Source organism: Acomys russatus, chromosome 24 (assembly GCF_903995435.1).
Source record: "Acomys russatus chromosome 24, mAcoRus1.1, whole genome shotgun sequence".
NCBI classification, from domain to species: Eukaryota; Metazoa; Chordata; class Mammalia; order Rodentia; family Muridae; genus Acomys; species Acomys russatus.
In genome coordinates, this window is record NC_067160.1 from 20493594 (window position 1) to 20510812 (window position 17219).

Below are 17219 nucleotides of genomic sequence, written 5' to 3' on the forward strand. Positions count from 1 at the left end.
CTATCATCACCATATGGTTACCCTCTAGTTTTGTATAGAACTTCTCACGGTTGTACAACTGGGTGAAATTTGGGGATACATGCCTGGTATGACTTCAGTCCAGAATATACAGAAGATAATCCATGCAATCCAAATCTTTAAAGTCTCTACACCTGGGATGCAGGAAGATATCTGAGTTCGAGGCCAGCTTTGACCTACGCAGTGAATTCCAGGAGAGCCAGAGCTACACAGAGAACTGCTATCTTTATTTTTTTTTTAAGCTTTTTATTTTCAATTGCTTTTTAAGTTCAGTTAGTGCATAAAGTAATAAATAGGTTTCATCATACCGTTGTCATGCTTGTGTCATTATGCTCTGTCTTCACTCCTTTCTCTCCCCACTCATACCCTCCCCTGTGTATCCTTTCCTCTCCATCTGGTTCTTTTCTATCCCCAGTCCATCCCATCTTCTCTTTTCCCATTAGCAGATCTCCCCATAATCCCACTTATAGTCTTGCCACACATAGATGTATATATTTAAACTTAGGCTCTGCATATGAGAAAAAAAAGTCTTTTCTTTCTGAGTCATGTTTATTTACTTTAACATGATGCTTTGTGTTGCACGTATTTTCCTGAAAATTCCATGATTTAATATTTCTTTAAGAATGCAGACATTTTCATTGCATATATGTATCATGTCTATTTGCATATCAGCTGATGGGCATGCAAGCTGGAGAAATGTGTTTCTTGTTTCCCTAGGCTCCTCTGAAGTTTGTGCTGGTCTCAGCATAAGGATATCACTGAGGAAAAGTGGGAGGTGTTTTTTATATATGGAATTAAAAGGCAGATGCAACTCACAGCCTGTCTAGGCCACTTCCCCTTGCCTGACAGCTAAGTATTGCTGCCTGCATTTTTGTATGTCTGATGTGACAACCAGGGGCCGGAGATGTGGTTCAGCAGTAAAACAGTCACGGGACATGCAAAAAGCCTTGTTCAGTCCTCAGCATGGGGAGTGAAGAAGTACTGTCATTCTGTATGACAACCATTTGGTGGGAGAGCCAGCACCCTTAATACAAAGAAGTGGAAACTCAGAAAAAGAAGCAGTCTACAGATCAGACAGATACTTCCTGGTAACGGATGGAAGTGATGGCAGAAGCTACACATTTCAGACTTGTCACGTGAGAAAACAAACCTCTATTCGTGTCAATATTTGTGGTTGGTTTTTTTTTTTTTTTTCAGGTTGCAATCTAATACACTCCTAACCAACATGGGGTAACTGGGTCACAAAAGCAGTGAAAATTCAGGACAAAAAGACACAGGATATAGACCATCACTGACGCGGATACCATACAAAAGACAAAGTTTCTCTCGGAAGTTTTTTTTTTTCTGGTTAAAAAAACAACAACACTAGTTTATCACATAAAATCTTCACAAAGACAGAGCTGTTTACGTTGTTTATAGGACAGAATCTTAACCATCATGAATCTTCTTTTTGAGACAAGGTGTTGACTGCATAGACCACAGACATCTACCTGCCTCTGCTGCTGAAATTAAGTGTGTGCTACCACTATGCCTAGCTCAAAAGTACCTATATTAGGGAACAAAAAGTCCTGTATTTTACATCAGAAAGGAGACACATTTAAAAAAAAAAAGTAAAGTGATAGTTTTTGTGGCTATCTAATGAAACTCAAGTTATTTTGGGGAACTTTGACAGGAAATGCTGGTTCTGTGATGCAGGCGACGAGTGCGTACATCCTACCAGATCTTCCAGTATCATGCGTTGAGCCGCGCAACTAAAGTACGCACTAGTCCATCCCAGTTATTATTTTTAATGGGCTGTCATCTGATGTTTTTACATTTCTGACTAATTACTTTTCTTCCTCTAAGCTGTCTGCAGGCCAAGTGGATTGTTTTAAAGCGCTTCCTTTACTGTTAACCTCTACTGAGACAATAGTATTCTCAGAAACAATAATTCAGCCATAATGTTTTATATTTCCAAGCCTATGGAGGACCGTTAAAGCAATCTTGTCAGTTCATATTTTTAATCTGGCAGGAGTTGTGCAGTTCAAGCTGGACAGTTCATTTTGAGTTTATGGCCTTTTGAATTCCTTTCCGACTGGACTTCTACATTTCTAAGATTTATTATTTGCTCATTAGAAAATTTTCTAATTCAACTACGATTTTAATCTTATATTTGGGGATATCAGAGCCAAATCCAAATGTACCAAATACATCTCTCAATACGTGTGTCTACTTAGTCACGGCAGAGGTTTGGACTGTGAAACTAAATGTATAAAATTGTTTGTCTTTCCAAAATTTGACTGACAAGAATTCCAATACAGACTCGTGTTTTGATGGTCAAAGAATAATTATATTGAATTGATTCATTTGATAATTACTTTTACCTCATAGAGAATGTAAATTATTAAGGAAATTGGGGGGCACCTCTTGAGAGTGGGAGGAGCCCTAAGAGAGAAATGCTGTCATTAATGTTTTCAGTGCTGAGGTTTGAACCTGGAGCCTTATATATGCCAAGCATATACTCTGCCAGTGACCTCAAGCTCAAACCCCAAAGAGCAATTCTAACTGAGACTGAGATACATTTTCTAAACCATCCTTATCAGAGAGCACTGTCAAAACTGTTGCGGATGTTGTAAACATGACTAAGTTCAGATTCATTATAATATGCTCTTGAATGACAATACGGCACATTGTTTTAAAGTAAGTTTAAAACAGTAATAGAATCTAAAGCTATTCTAAAACAAAACATGCTTACCATCACTTTTTAGATTATAATTACAACATTTGCCCCTTCTTTTTCCTCCATCCAAACACTCCCACTTACCCCCTCCTTAGTCTTTTTCGAATTCGTGGCTTTTTTTAAAATTAATTGCTATTATATACTTATGTCTATATGCACATGCATTCCTAAACATAACCTGCTCAGTCTGTATACTGTTACTTGTCTATGTTTTCAGGTTTGGCCACTTGGTACTGGACAACCCACTGGTGTGCTCTTCCCCGGGAAAGATGAACTCTTCTCTCAGTGTTCCTTCGTTGCTGTAGCTCTTTATGTAGGGTTGAAGTTTCATACGTTTTTCCATATCCACCTTGGCATGTTCATTGATCTCATCTTTAAGTATTTAGTTTTTAAAAGAGGTTTATTTCAGAAACATTAAGCCATGCACCAAGTGTTTTTCTAATCTGGGCTTTGCTCTTGGTTGATACACGGCCATCACTTTCTCAGTAAGAGAAAACCTGCCCTTTTCTATCACCAGCCTATACTAGTTACAGGAGGAAACAGAACAGACCGGCCTTGTTTCCTCCGGTTCCGCCATTTGTCACAGTACCTGGCACATGACAGCCACCATGTAAATATTTGTTAAAGGAATGATATTGCTGTTTTCAAACCTCCACTAATTCCTTACCCTCTAATATTTAGCACAGATTCTTACCTCTAACCCCTATACACACCGTCTCCTAGCCCAACCAGAACTCTAAGAAAGGGTCATACCCATGACAGACTGCCCTTCCCCTCTTTTTAAACGAAAGACAAGCTTGTTATAAAATCCTGACAATCACATCCCTGTCTTTATGAAGACTCATCCCTTTAGCCATTGGCAGATTTGTCCTTTGTACACTGATTTAGTGTGTCCTCTATGGCACTTGTCACATTTTGCTTTTGATTACATATATTTGCATTTGTGTACTGTCCCGTAATCTGCACCATAAGCTCCTTGGGGAGAGGGATGGTGAATGGCTTCATGGCACAGTGCATACAGTAGGCTTTTTTATTGTGGTTCGGGAGTGTATATGCTGAGTGCTCAGTGTCTTGCCCATGAGAGATCACTGCTGGGAGGAGGCAGACACTAATGTAAGGTGTATCTTACTAAAGTCACAGGGTGCGATCATGGATACAGTTTTCTGCAATAGTCTGCACAAGCTGGCTTCTCACTCATCTGTTCATTAGCTTTGCATCCTTGAGTAGATTGCATCATTTTCTAAGCCTCATCTGTAACATGGTACAGTAATACCTACCTTCAAGAAATTTAGGCAAAAATAAGGAATAATATATATAAACTTCTTAGTACTCATGAAAAGCAGTCCTTAATATTCACTCAATGTCATTATTATTTGACTTTAAGATGTTTGGAACTTTAATGGCTGATATCTTTACTTTGAAACATTGGATTACAGAAACCCTCTCTGTTTTGAGTAGCTATCCAACAACAAATTAGAAACAACCACCAATAATTTAGCATCCAACATCATCTGCTTTGAAAATCCAAAATTTTTCTATGATTCTCCACTTAATTATCAGTAGAGGTCTGTGGTATATTTCCAACTGTATTATTGAATACTCAATAAACAGTTCACTAGGTTAATAGCAATGATTATTCGGAAGTATTTCTGGTTACTTATTTGCTACTTATAATGCACATTAGTGAATGTGCTGCCCTGTTGAACTGAGCATATGATGAAATACCTGCTCCTAGTGCAGTAGACCATAAAAGGCACAGACATTAATCAGAGCAGCATTAGAGCTGGTATGAACTACTCAACAATTTTCACGCTATTAGTATTTGCTTGGTTCTAATTAAATAATTTGGGGTTCTTATAACATTGAGAAACTTTGGAAAATAGTGTGTTTACCCAGAGGGAACATAATAGGAGCCCCTCCCCCATTTTGCATTTTGCTAAATATTCTTTTTTAACGAGTAACACTTTTCTTATGATTTTGTACTGATTAAAGAAACCTAGTTAGCTATAAATGAGAATCATGCACTTCTGGCGGTACTGTACCCAGAGGACTTTAGTTACATAAAGTCTAAAGCTTTAGGATATTTGAAATATACCCAACAGTGCACTTAGTGGGTCTCTATGCACTTAAAGTGTGTAATTATTATAGCAGAAAGAAAATATGCCAAAAAAAGTTAGGGTTAAAATAAAAATATATTAAGCTATTGTCCAGTGTTCCGGTTCTGATGCTTTTCAGGTGTCATGGCAGAAGAAAAACAATCCATTCCTGAAACCGGTTTCTTGTTTAACACATGGACTTGAATGTCTCTAACCAGCCTTTGGGTCTTTAAAAGACCAAGAACCAGGATTGAAGAAGGAGCAAATGTCTAGTCTAGCTTCTGAAACGAAGACATCGCAGTGTTATGGGAGGCAAGTGAAAGATAAATGCATTTGTTTTTCCATCTGTTACGATACAACGAAAACATTCTTCCCATTTTTTCCTTTAATATTTTGTTCCCTGGCAACCAATGACAAAAATTCCCAATCGACCACAGCTTTCACAATGTTCGGTTATTTTAAAAGGCTGCTCTGGTGCTATTCTTTAGATTTCTGAAATATAAAACCCTTTTATACAAGAAGATGTATTTCTCATAGATATATATGGCTATGTATGTATACCATCTATGTAACAAATTGGTAAAGAGTATACAGTTAAGACTGTAAAGATATATACTGTGTGACCATACAGAAAAACAATCGGGCATCATCTGATAAGTCAGTGACGACTCAGCAATTTTAATCGGAGGTATTTGTCCAAGAGGGATCTTTCACATGCTTTGTAACCAGAAGGCAAGTCTTTCTTATAAACACATATAGCAAAATTTTTAAATATTCTTCAAAATCAGGATGATGCAGAAGAACACAAGAAATGGCAGAAGTTTAATTTGCCACAACTACATGGAACAGCACGTGTAAATCTTTATATACTGAGGGGAAAATATTACATGTACAGTGTATGGTGACTGATATACTAAGTTTAAAACTTCATGAGATTAACCCACATAGGGTAAATACAAATGTGGCCAAATTCTGTGGGAAGGCAATGAGAATGAGTAGCACAGAGCTCAGAACTGGGAGTGATCACAGGAGAGAGCAAAGCTCTTTGTCTAAACCAATCCCACCTGTTCATTCTTCCAGGATTCTTCATATAGTACACACGGGTAATGAATGATCATTACAAAATGTTCCGTATTTAATAAAAGTATAAAAAGGATATAAAGAAATCATTGCCATTCTTATATATAAGAAAAATGCTATTAAAGTAATATAGCCTTTAAATTCCTGGAGCTAGAGAACTGGTTCAGCGGTTAAGAGCACTGGCTGCCCCTCCAGAGGACCCGGGTTCAATTCCCAGCACCTACATGGCAGCTCACAATCACTTGTAACTTCAGATCCAGGGGATCTGAGAGCCTCACACAGATATACACGCAAGCAAAACACCAATGCATATGAAATAAAAGTAAGTAAAAATCTGAAAACTTACCTAAGCCAGCATTTCATGACTTCTATGAGGTGACAGAGATGTTTAATTACTATAAGAGAAAGGGAAAGGTCAGACAAAAACTAGTAAATCCTGTTCTCTGTGGTTTGCAATACTGTAAGAGGTTACATTCCACAAATTAAACGGGACAAGTTGCCACAAGTCTTCAGCATCTGACAATCTTTAGACATCAAATAGTATTTTGGAATCTTACAAAGTACCGTAGTCTATATGTATTTAGTCCACGTCATCATTTTTCTACTATATGCTGGTCGAATCATTCTGCAAATGCAATCCAGCCTCTGAAATTCTAGTATTTTCGTAGGTGTTATAATATAATTAACTTCTAAAGCTCACAATTTCATTTTTATATCATGCATTTTATCATCTCACCTTGGTTTGGCTGCTGTCAAGAGTACTTTGTCTGAGAGTTGTTCTTTTTCAACTACAGCTTATATATTATGTAACATAAAGACTATTATTACATCACAATATGAGTTTTAAATTTGTATTTATATATTTTAATCATGACTAAATGGCCCAAATCATGCTATTAAACATTATAAATCACTATTTTGTAACATTTTATGTCTTAAAAACATTACATATTGCCCTTCCAAACAATTATAAAAAGTACATATTTCTCATTATTATTATACTTTACATAGGTATACAGATATATATATTTACATGTGAATACAAATAACTATTGATAATATATGTTTATATATGTGTATGCATGTATGTATATGTGTGTATAGGTACATGTTAAATCCAGGTCCTTGTATATTCTAAGGAAGCACTTCACTGAGTTACATTTCTAGCCCTTCATACTTAATGTACCAAAAGAAACAAACTTTCAAAAGGAGTATTGTATTGACATACTTTTAACCTCTTTTACATCTTTGAATCCTATAGTCTTTAATACTTTCAGTGTGGAAATCAGTGTATTTTTTTGGTGGTATGATACTATGTCTCATTATATCTTATGCCTAAAGGAAAAACTACATGACAAAATTAATAATTTTGGTTTAATATACATGAATGTATTGTAAAATATGTATGTGAAATTAAATATATATGGTTTAACTTTCCCCATATATTCTTACTGAATGAATGAAACAGAAATCGGGGAAACAGAAACTTCAATGAGTATTGTGATGACTATTCCTGGTTGTCAACTTGACACACCTATGAAGCGGGAACCAAATGAAGATTTGCCTCCATTAGACTGGCTTGTAGCCGTGTTGTGGAGTATTAGTTGATGCGTACCTAATGGAGGAGTGCCTAGCCTACGGTGGGTGGTGCCATCCCTGAGACAGTAGTGTGGGAGTGTGTAAGAAAGCAGACTCTGACATGAACTCTGGTGCTCCATATCTGACCACCTCCCCTTGGTGGGGAGGTCTGGTGACACTCAAAGAAAGAATAAGCAGGCTACCAAGATGAGACTTGATAGCCTATGACCATAAAGTGGGGGAGTAGGTTTCCCTTGGTCATAGACCTAGGGGAGGAGAACAGGGTGAAAGGGGGAGGGAGGGAGAGAGGAACAGGAGGATACAAGTGATGAGAAAATAATTGAGTTGTAATCTGAATAAATTAGTTAAATAAAAATAAAAATGTAAAAAAAAAAAAAAAAAGAAAGAAAGCCAGCTGTAGCTTAACTGTCATCTGAGAGGGTTTACCCAGCAACTGATTAAGTGGAGACCCACAGCCAAACATCAGGCAGAGCTTGGGGAATCCTGTGGAAGAGGGATTGAAGGAGCCAGAGGGAGAAAGGACACCAGAAGAAAACCTACAGCATCAAGTAACCTGGGCCCAGAGGGCTCCCAGAAACTGAACTGCCAACCAGATGGCATGGATGGGACAGACCTAGGCTCTCTGTACATATGTAACAGCTGTGCACCTTGGTGTTCATGCGGGACTCCTAACAGCAGAAGCAGGGGCGGCCCTGCCTAGCCTCAGTAGAAGAAGATGTGCTTAGTCTTTGATATGCCAAGGTGGACTGATATCCATGGGAGGCCTCTCCTTTTCTGAGGAGAAAGGAAGATGGGGTGGATGGGAGGAAGGACAGGAAAGAGGGAGGGACAGGGAGAGGAAGCTGTCATCAGGATAGAAAGTAAATAAATAATTAGTTAATCAAAAGAAAAAGAAAGCAGGCTGAACAAACTATGAAAAGCAAGCCAGTAACAGCATTCCTCTGTGGTTTCTGCTTCAAGCTCCTGTCTTGCTTTTCCTTAATAATGGACTATGTATCTGGTTAGATTAAATAAACCCTTTCTTTCCCAAGATGCTTTTGATCAGTGTTTTATCATGGCTACAGAAAGCACGCTCGGACAGTAATCTAAGGATACACTAAAGATACCAGTCCATTCACACAGCTCCTACTTTCCCACACTGGTAGCTATATGTCTCCAACAATGACCCTGTACCTTTTCACCTGAAAAAATTACACATAATAATTGCAAGGACAATATAAGACAGAGGAGAGATAATTCCCGGCATAGTGTCCATTTTCAGCAAACATTCTTCTTTCTCCCACACCCTAGTCCAAAATAAGTAAAATTTTCTTGGACTATAAGGTTATGGAAAAATAGTATACATCACTTCTTTATCCTCTAAGGCACTTAACAGCGTTAGTTTAAGCAATAAACCTCAGACTTCAAGATCCTTGCTCTACTGTTGTTTCCTGTGCAGCGGTCTCTCTTACCCTTGGCATTTGGGAAATGAGAAAGGAAATAATTGCATCAAGAAAGAATGGTAGTGCACAAGTAAGTTATCACCACCAGTGTCAGAACATCAGTGGCAAAAGCTCATGCACCTGAGCTGAGCCTACCATCCTATCTTTGTGAAATGCCAATGCTCTCCTGCAGTATGGAGATTACATATTCAACATGCATTTCTTTTGCATCAGTTTTTTCTTTCTCACCAAGAAAGTCAGCAGGAGCACATGAGTCTAAAGAAAGAATCAAATACAGGAAACATAATGTAACATTACTTCTGTGTCTGCTTTTGCATGTGTGTGCACATATGCCCACGTGTGCTGTGTGTGAATATGCATGCACATATGCATGTGGAAGCCAGAGGTTGATGTTGTGTATGTCTCAGTTGCTCTCCATCTTCTATTTTGAGACAGAGTCTCATTCAGTGATTCAGCAAGCCCCAGAGATCTTCAGGTCTCTGCCTCTCCAATAGCAGAATTATAAGTGCAAACAGAAGCCCTGGCTTTGTTGTTATTGGGAATCCGTTCAAGAGGCCTCATGCTTGTACGGCACAGCAAGCACTTTGGTTGAACCATCTCTAAAACTGTCTATGTCTATTCTTGAGGGTTATTTTTTTTTCTCATATCCTTCCCTACTACACCACGTGGTAATCAAATCTCAGCACCTACATTTCATAAATCCTCCCACCCCCCCCCCCCCCCCCCCAGTGTGAGTTACACAGTGAAAGCGATGGGAACTTTAAGCCGTCAGGGGCATCCAGGATGTCTTGTTTTGACTTTGGTCTCAGTGTGGCTTTGGCCATGTCTATGCAGTTTATTTCATCTCGTGTTATCACACAAGATGCATGTTTTCTCAGTTTCCTGTACTTCTTCTAAACCAAAGATTTCTCAAGGCACAGAGAGTGCCTTAGACTTTGCAGATCATGTGGTCTCTGTCACAACTGCATAAAACTGCCACTGTAACATCAAAGCGGCTGTAGACGACAGATAAAGGAATGGACAGGCTTCTCTTTCAATAAAGCATAATTTACAAAAATAATTTTGCCTGCAACTGGATATACGTGGGAAGCCCGGTTGGTCTTTCTGAGGGCACATTACATTGTTCCGCTGAGATGCTTTCTGTTCTTAATCAGCATTAGGCAATATGTAACATTAGGGGCTCACTTCTTGCCATGATAAGGTCAAGGAAGCCAACTTCTCTGCTTTGTCTCTTTCAGCATCCTGTTGCCAGTCCAGTTTCAAAGGTTAGATTAATTTTACTCATCATCTTGGTCTATCCTAGGTAGTTGAGCAATGGCACTGTAAAATTGTGAGATATTACAGGCATGACTCCTGACTCTCTTCTCATTTTGGTGAGGGGGTTATTTTTTGAGACAGGTTTTCTCTGTGTAGGCTTGGCTGTCCTGGATTCGCTTTGTAGACCAGGCTGCCCTGGAACTCACAACAATCTACCTGCCTCTGCCTCCCCGAGTGCTGGGATTACAGGCATGTGCCACCATGCTCAGAACCCTCCCCTCCTTCTAATAAATCCAATATTTTGCCTCTTATGAGCCTTCTGTTTGTGTCTGTTGAGATATCAAACTTAAATACTTAAAATGAACTGCAAAATGGCTGGCTTAAAACAGCAACAAATTAATATTTCTCATGGCTTTCTAAGATGGTCAAATGGTTTCTCTCTTAGTAATTATCTAGGGCTATTCACCAGGTTGTACTCAGCTGGCACTTGGCAGGTGCCTGTGATCAATAGAGGATAGAGTGGGGTCTCATTTCCCCATCTCCTGTTTTCTCCATGTCCCTCTCTACATCTTTAATCTCCATCCCCCCCCTAAACCCCCATACTCTTTCACTCCACACTGATTTGTGGCATGGCGAACTCAGAAGTACATTCCAAGGAACATAAAGGAAAAGGTAAAATGTTTCTCTTATGTTTTGCAATTCATAAATACCTCCACTGTATTTTATTGTTTGAAGTAAATTATACAGAGACTTAAAGGTTGATATTGAAGAAAATGAATTTCGTCTCTTGGTGGAAAGACCAGCAAAGTTAAAGCATGAAAACTGCTACATAGTAGAGCAGGAATAATTTCTATCCAATATGCAATCTTGCTCACATTCGAAGGCAACATTTTAGGTTACTTTTTATCTCAGTGGTCATCTGAAAAGAGTTGATTATGGAAGGAAGAAAGGAAGGAGGGAAACACCTAACGGGACAGGATATTACAGTCTGTGGGGAGAAAGTGTCTTATAAGAGGAAGAAGCCTAGCATAGCTGTCCTCTGATAGAAACAGATGCTGAGACTCAGAGCCAAACATTGGGCAAAATGTAGGCAGTCTTGTGGAAATGTGTGTGTTTGTGTGTGTGTGTGTGTGTGTGTGTGTGTGTGTGTGTGTGCATGTGTCTGTCTGTCGTGGGGAAGGACAGAAGGACCTGGAGGTGAGAGGAGATCCACAAGAAAACCAACAGAGCCAAACAACCATGGCTCACAGGGGCTTGTGGAGGCTGAGGCACCACCCAAGTGTCATGCATGGACTAAACTTAAGCCCCTTACACATATGTAACCAATGGGTAGTTCAGGCTTCATCTGGGTCCCCCAATGGGGGATATCTCTGACATGGACTCTGTTGTTTGATTTTTTGAAGACTCCCTGCTGTCAGGGCTGCCTTGCCAGGCCACAGGGGAGAAGGACTCACTCAGTCCTGATGTGACTTGATGAGCTGGGGTAGGTGGGTGTGTGGGGCGCTCCCCTTTTCTGAGGAATAGTGGAGGAGGAAGAGGGAAGAAAGAAGGATGGTGTGACTGGGAAGGGAGGAGGGGGGACTATGATTGGGATGTAAAGTGAATAAATAAAATTAATTAAATAAAAAGAAAAAAATACAAAAAAAAAAAAAGGAAAGAAAAAGAAAAGAGGAGGAATGGGGCTGGGACTGAAAGGTAGGCCAGCTTTCCCATCAACCAACTGAATCCCACTAGTTCACTTCTCATAAGGGAAGGTGGTCATTCACTTGCCAAATCCTGGACTGACATGGGATCCTTTACAGTGTTTCATGACTTTTCTTGGGGGAAATGTATGGATATGTCTATTCATTCTAGATAAGACATCAACAAACTAAAGAATTCATACAAGTCAAGCTGGGGAAAACCAATGAGTAGCTAGAATTACTTATAAAAGCAACAGTGAGAAATTACTTATAGGAGCATAGGTAACCACCTCTTAAAGGGTCAGACTCATGGCCAACATTCAACTTAGCATAGAGGAACACTGATAAAAGCTACACCAACAGAGTCTAATCAACATTCCATTTTCTGTATATCCCCCCCCCCCACCCCCGACTTCTCAAGATAACACACACAGGGTCTTAAGCAGCTGGATGAGAAGCTCAGGAATGCAAACAGGCTGACTCCTGTGAGGTTCTAGAATGAAATTTCACAATTACTCTGATTTCAAGACAGTAATGATTGTGTTATCCCTTGGAGGATGGCGTTCCACAATACCCATTGATGACATTTTCTAAGACACACACGCGACCTTCAGGCGATGCCATTAGTTATTTGTCATGCTGTGTGAAATACCTGTCAAAAACAAGTTAAGGAAGAAAGGAAGTAGAAGCGGGAGGGTGAGTTTATTTTGGCTTACAGTTTTAGGGAATACAGTACACTCTGGCAAGGCCAGTACAGCTGCAGAAATGGGAAGAAAAGAGAGCCGAGAAATGACGAATACTGTCCTTTGGCTCCACTTCTTTTTCATAAACTTTCAGGAGTCCAGCCCATAGAATGACACTGCTTACATTTAGGGTGGGCATTTCTATCTCAATCAATCCAATCTAGGAAAGCCCTTCATTTACATTCCCAAAGAACTTGTTTCTGTGGTTACTATAGATTCCATTAGATTGGCAATCAAAGTAAACCACCAAAGCCACACAGGCCTTGTTGGATACTGTATTAGTCACTGTTTGATTACTGTGAGGAGATATCATGACCATGGCAACACTTATATAAAAGAAATCATTTAACTGGAGTTTGCTTACAGTTTCAGTGGCTTGGTCCATTGTCATCAATGGTAGCATGGAGGCGGACATGCCGCTAGAGAAACAGCTGGACGTTCTACTTGCAGGTCCCCCAGGCAGCAGAAAGAGAGACGCTCTGAGCTTGGAAGTGGGTTTTCTGAAACCTCAAAGTCCTTTCCCACTGACACACTTCCTTCAACAAGACCACACCTACTAATACCTTTAAATAGTGTCACTCCCTGAGCAAGTATTCAAATCTATGAGCCTATGGGGCCCATTCTCTTTCAAAAGACCAGCGATACCCTATTTCCATGAACCAAATGCATCAGATTCCAATGAAGCCTGTGGGGGACTGCAGCTGTGCTGGTACTGACCATCTTTACTTGTTTTTGTCTGCAGTTGAAACTTTACTTGTTTTTGTCTGCAGTTGAAACATTGTGCTCCACTGACTGCCTTCATTTTCTTGTTTTGAGTCTCATGATTTGGCCCTTGGTTTGCTCCCTCTAGGGGACTTTCCACAGTGCTGTTCCATTGCTGGTTCCTCCCCTATATAAGCATCTCCGTATTGACCAGCTACCTTAGTAAAAATAAAGAAAATTACTATTATTTTTTATTATTAACGTTACAAGAGACGAAGGTTGTGGTTGTTCCAGAACTGTCTGAAATAGCAAGGTTTGGAAGCAATCTTCACTGTCCAACAATAACTAACAAATAGGTGGAACCAGACAAAGAGATACCAGACATCCACTTGAAATAATACCGAAATGAATTTATTTGACATGCTGTTTTCTATATTCATTGTTCTACTTTCACAACGTCTTTAGCAATAAAATATCTGGAAGTAAATTTAATAGGAAATGTTTGAAGAGACATGAGTGGAGCTAAGTGGTAGAGAGGTTGTTGCCTGGTATTTTGAAAAGGTCCTGAACTCAATATCCAGTGCGCGCGCACACTCTGGCGCGCGGGCACGTACGCACGCGCGCGCGCGCGCATACACACACACACACACACACACACACACACACACACACACACACACACACGAACTGAACTGATGCATCTTGCTATGAACAATTTTCTGTATTTTTTAAAGTGGCTTTCTTAGCTTAAAAGACCCTTTCAGTAGTGAGTATGGATTCTTTTGCAATGAAAAATATTCACTGTACAGAGAAAAAAAAAATAGGTCGGTGTAGAAAGAGCATACGCTAAGGATACCTGGAGTAGATCTCAGAGGTCAACATCATGCAAGACCATTATCATATTTTTCTATGAAATGTCCTTTTGTGCTTCCATCAGAGTTCAGAGCTAGTTAGATTGAATATTAGTCTGACTCAGCATGGCATTTCATTTTGCTTTTATGCTAATGCTTAAAAGCCTGAAACTCGGCTCTCTATTCAATATATGTCATCAAATATTTATTGAGCACCTACTATGTGCCAATTACCAAGGAAACAACATTAACTAGATAGTTCTACTGAACTTTAAGTCAATAAATGACTTCATGGAAGTGTCTATATCTTTCCAAAATCCGGGGTGGTCATTCTGATAATGTTCTTAAGGCAAAAAACTCATGCAACAGGAACTCCAGAACAGTCTAAACATGAGTAAGGCGTTTCTGAGGATTTCACTGTGTTGACTAGTACAGTGCTGGATTATGCCGACTTATTATGTTTAAAGAGCTCATATGTTTACGTCACTTTGTAGACATGCCACCACTCTTCTCCTTGTTGAATCAATAAGATTTCAGATTTTTCACTCCTTTTGGTAGAAAGCACTTCAATTTGCTTTGTCTTTGAGCTAAGTCTCTCAGTTAGACTTTGAGCTCAGAAGGAGAGTTCCATGAGGTAGAACAGTTCTAAAGTCTAAGCCAAGGCATATGCTTCAAACTACAGTGAACAAGCCCTGTTGAATCAGCAGTTAAACAATTAACAAGCCAAAAATACAGAATGTTGGGCACAAGCTACCAATTGTATTTATTAAACCATTTAAATTTTTTAGAACTAATTTTTACTAAATTAATTCTTGTGTAAGTCATTTCTAATTTTTCTACCTTGTCCTTATTTTATGTGCCCCCCACCCCCCCACCCCCGTGATGACTCTCACAGTGTGGCATTTAGATGAATCTGAGTGTAAAAGAATTTTGTACATACTCACACTTTACTTTGCAGCAAGGATTGTGTTCCGTGGGAGTAGAAGGTGCTTTACATAGTGTCTTATGAAAGAAAGGCATCTGAAAACCGGTCACTTCTCAAACTATGCCCTTTAGATTACCAACCCACTACTTTTTCTTGCCCAAGGTTATTTCTCTGCATTGTGGTCAAGATGCCTTCCTTATACACTGGCTTTTTTTCTGGCATTAGAAGGACTTATTCAGTTAGCACATATTTCCTGAGAAGCCACTGTGTATCAGGCATTGCTCTTGGCACTAGTTTAAATGGTAACAGAAACAATTTTCCAGTGAGTAGCTAAAGTCTACATAAGTGAGCAGTTTGTGACCAGTTAGTCCCAAACTAGTGCTTGAACATACGCGTATGTGTTGGGGATAGAAGAGGTGCTTGAGGAACTTCTTTCCAGCGTAAAATCTGCTCAGATTCCTGGCTTACCTGTAATTATATGCCAAATTTATAATATTAAATAGGCTTGTTTCAGAGATACCTGTGTACATGAAGCCTCCTGAATTCCATTTTATGATGCGGTGTTAATTTTACATCTATGAAATAAATGCTTCATTTCATAATTTTGAATAGAATGGTACTTCCAAGATTCTTATAGCTGATTAGACCTAGGATATTAAACATTTCAGCATAATAATAGTTTTTCTTGGCCTGAAGCACTTTAATTTTAGTGTGATGCAGACATTTTAAAAATTAATTTTAAGATTCTTTTTGCCTTCAGAATGATATGAAATAATAGTACAGATACTGCGTGAAGTGGAACAAATATGCCAGATACAGAAATACTGATGGCTTGGGTACCATCTTTTCTGTCCATCTTGAAGCTTTGGGTCTATTGTCTCTCATTCTCTTTTGGTCAGTCTGCCCTAGCTGTTCTTCCAGCTGCTTTCTGGTACGACTAGTCTTTATAGCAAAGCATCTCGACCTGTGATTCTATAGTGCCATCCTATGCCATCTTCTCTGGTCCTGTCATTGTCGATGGGAATTGTCACTCTTAGCCTCCGGGTGAGGAATAGAATTTCCTCCTCATTGGGGATGGGTAGTGAGCCGCAAGGTGATAGGAATGTTGTGGCTATACACTTAGGGTTTCTTCTAAATTCCTCCAAAGATGAGCATTAATCTCTTTCCATTTAAATACAAAAGAAAGTGGCCGAACTAACAAAATAAAACGATTTTAGGAAATTAATGGTTTTAGTTCTGGGCCTACAGACACACAATCAAAGTTTATTATGGTAATATATACAATATACACATGTCTTCTGGATCTTTATTTCATTTTATTTCTTGGAGGAAAAAGATTTTAAATACTAATGCTAAGATGTCACACAAGAGTTTCCAGATGCCTTGTAAGTCAATCAGAAATATGCAAAACAAAGAATTATCAGAGTTTTAAACCTAACTATAGGTGCAGAACTGTAAAATGGTTATATTAAAATGAATGTTGCACACAAGCCAAATAAAACTAACACCTGTTCATAGTGTACTAATGATTTTAAACCTTAGTTCCAGGTCACATATAAAACTCATAAGCTAGTAAATGAGCATTGTGGGTGTCAAAACGTAGGAGGATGGCCTCTGTTATTCTTAATAGGAGATCCATCACTATGTGATCAACCATGTTGCCCAAAAGTCCTTAACTGTTTTTCTACTTCTCTGAATATTTTTGAGAATAGTCAAATAACAAGTTCACAGAAATGTGTAAAAGCAATTTTAAGTCCTGGTTTTGGGTGCCAGCGCCCCAAGAACAAAAGTCATAGTGAAAAAGAAAGGGTTTAAGTGTCTTAAACACCCTGGCAAAACCTAACATGTTTAAGAGTGTAGGTTCTCACCTTGCAGAACAGATGTTGGGGTTTTAAACCACTCTTCAATGAAAACAATTCCTCTCCAGGAAACCACAAACTCTTTCCAAACCCGGGCAGAGGGGTTCTCTCCCGAGGGCGCGGCTGTCTCTCCCACTGTGGATAGTGGTTTGCCTTGCGACAGACAGTAACCTAGGAAGGGGAGGTGGAGGACCTCAAATCAGCGAAGCTTGACCAAATACCAGAAGCTCTACTTTGGAAGAGGGA